At 39.4% G+C, this 2,500-nt stretch overlaps 1 protein-coding gene and 1 long non-coding RNA gene across 5 annotated transcripts in view; one reads left to right on the forward strand and one right to left on the reverse strand.

Annotated features, from left to right (window-relative positions):
* The window catches only part of LOC138038350 (uncharacterized), a 23,357-nt gene extending 21,001 nt beyond the window's left edge, over positions 1 to 2,356 (reverse strand). Inside the window, exon 1 of the long non-coding RNA XR_011130225.1 lies at positions 2,220 to 2,356. This is a non-coding gene — a long non-coding RNA (uncharacterized lncRNA). The remainder of the gene's footprint in view (positions 1 to 2,219) is intronic.
* LOC138038338 (hemicentin-1-like) overlaps positions 1 to 2,500 on the forward strand; it is a 119,986-nt gene that overhangs the window by 87,634 nt on the left and 29,852 nt on the right. The gene's annotated exons all lie outside the window — the stretch shown is intronic.

Raw genomic sequence — 2,500 nt, forward strand, 5'->3', positions numbered from 1 at the left:
CATTACTAAAGCATACTGCAACATAAATATGTTCACTTTAGCTCCGATATAATATCTTGACTGTCAAACAACGTTTCTCTCCAGTCATTTCTTCAATGGCGTTTCGCTAAGTTTGTAAGACGAGAACCTCCGTAACGGGCATCCGTTTGGTAGATTTAACCACAAAAAGCGATTTTGCGAAGTCCCTATGCAATCTGTACCTTGGTGGTTCATTGTATTGCTCGAGAGAATCACTCAACAAATAGCCAGTGACAACGAATCTCCGTCTTTCTAATTTGCATGTTGTGCAGCATGTGGCAAAATTCACACTGGGTAGGGGTGGAGATTTTTGTAAGCTGAGCGTCTGCCAATAACATGCAACAAAAAAACGCATTGGAATCTCAGTACTGTGGTTCTACGGAAATCGAAATTATAATTACTTTTTTCGTATATTTATTTCATACTATTGACCATGCGACAAAAATGTTGGTTTTTGATAGTTACTTTTGTTTACTTTTCCAAAACGACACTAACTTAATTAACTAATACCAAATAAAGTAACGAAAGTCATTTTTCTCACGAGAAATTTGTGCAAAGCCGCTGTTAAAATCATGGCAGTTTCGTGTTCTTTCAAAGCAGTAGTTGGTAGTCGTTGTTCTTACGATCGACACGACCATAGAAAATTATGCATCAGTCAATTCCAGCCGTGTCCATTCCCGTTAAAAAATGGGCAAATTTCCCCCACATAAGCTGTCTAAATGCCCCGGGGAGGGGATGAAGAAAGAGGGCAAATGCCCCGTCTCCGGGATCGTCGCCTTCCAACACCTCTGCAGTTTTTTTGGATTTATCCCTGAATAAAACGTTCAACTGTTCAGCATTTTAATAAAACGGTAAGACTTGAAGGACAACAGGACGTGTTAGTTTATTTATTTCCTTATATTTTGTTTTTAACAGTTTGCTAGAGGATAGCGTGACATTAAATATTTTATTGAATAAAAACCATTTGTTTTGAATATTTCGACTAAAATAACGACAATCCTGTTAACAGTGTTTACAGTAAAACAATTACCAGTTTTAGAAATCTTACAACTTTAATATTTTATTTCAATACTTTTTAAGCTCGGAAGATCTGTCTCGAAGATCGCATCATTTGAAGTCGGAAATCTTAAGTATTTTAACTCCACTTTCATGAATTAAAAAAAAAAATGCTAGGCTAGTTTTGAATGCAAAATAGTCGTGTTCACGTCAGTGATTGTTTTGTGATAAACAAAATATAGTTCACCTTGTCGCTTATATGTGTATGAAGAAATCAGTACCTAAAATTGAGAAAACATACCTTAAAAAACATCTGCAAGTTTCTCTAGTCCCTGACAGACAAGCCATTGATCCACAAATGCCTCGTCGTTCCTGATGAATTCATCCATGGCACTTTTCCCAAACATTCATAAAAGCTAACCTTAGACTAGCTTTTATGAATGTTTGGGATAATTTCTGTATAGATATTCTAAATGTTAATCTAAATGCAACTGAAGTTGGCTTGACACGAAGTACTTACCCACTTTTGACCCGGGGTACCCCGGGGTACACAAATGCCCAGCCCCCGAGCCGCGATAAAATTGCGAATGCCCCCACACCCGGGACTGACAACGTGAGCAAATGCCCCGCGGTTGCCGGGGGGAGGGGAGGGATGGGCACTACTGGAATTGACTGATGCATTAGAATTTTAGAATGAGAATCTAGAAGACATCGGGAGAAGAGTCAGTCGCAGCTTTGCTGGTCAATTTCCGATTTTTTTAAATTCGGGCTTTGCTGGAAACCCAAAAGTCGAATATTGAATAACACTTAGCGGTTTACTGCTTGCTAAATCAAAGGACACAGACAGTGATACAGATAGTGATACATACAATGAATACATATGTATTTGTGGACCAGAACTTGGCAGTTTATTGTTTTCGAAAACGCCGCTGACAATACACAGGGAAAGAAACAGTTTGCAAAATTCAGGATGTCACAAATCAAGGAGGTTAAGCATTTTTATTATATTTATACCTTTGTAACGCCGACTATTCGAGCCGAAGTAATATTAGTATGGAGATGGCGGATACAATGATAAATATTCTCTTGGTCACGCAAAGGCAGGCCAAGCTCGGTATACGATTTATAGACTTTGTATGGGAAAGTTAACTTTGAGCTTATAAATGCTCAAATAAGCTGTAAATGTAGAAATAAACTTCGCTTACCTCTACGTACAGTTGTCCTCGTATTTTCTGTGCAATCGGAGGGCAAACTGTGTCCGTTTTAGACGGGTTTGTCGCTTACGAATTTTGACGATGTCGTTAGTTGTCATTTCCGCTTGAGCGCTAGCCTGCGAGCAGGCTCTCTCTCTGCGGTGGGAGAGAAGGAGAGCCTGCACGCATCCCTTTGAATGCAGCCTCCTGATGTCACGCTGAGAGAGCTGTCAAAAATTGGCCAATCAGCGCGCACCAGAAGTAAACATTGAAAAAAATAGTAATCGACGCGT

This window comes from Montipora capricornis, chromosome 2, assembly GCF_036669925.1.
Source record: "Montipora capricornis isolate CH-2021 chromosome 2, ASM3666992v2, whole genome shotgun sequence".
Lineage (NCBI taxonomy): Eukaryota > Metazoa > Cnidaria > Anthozoa > Scleractinia > Acroporidae > Montipora > Montipora capricornis.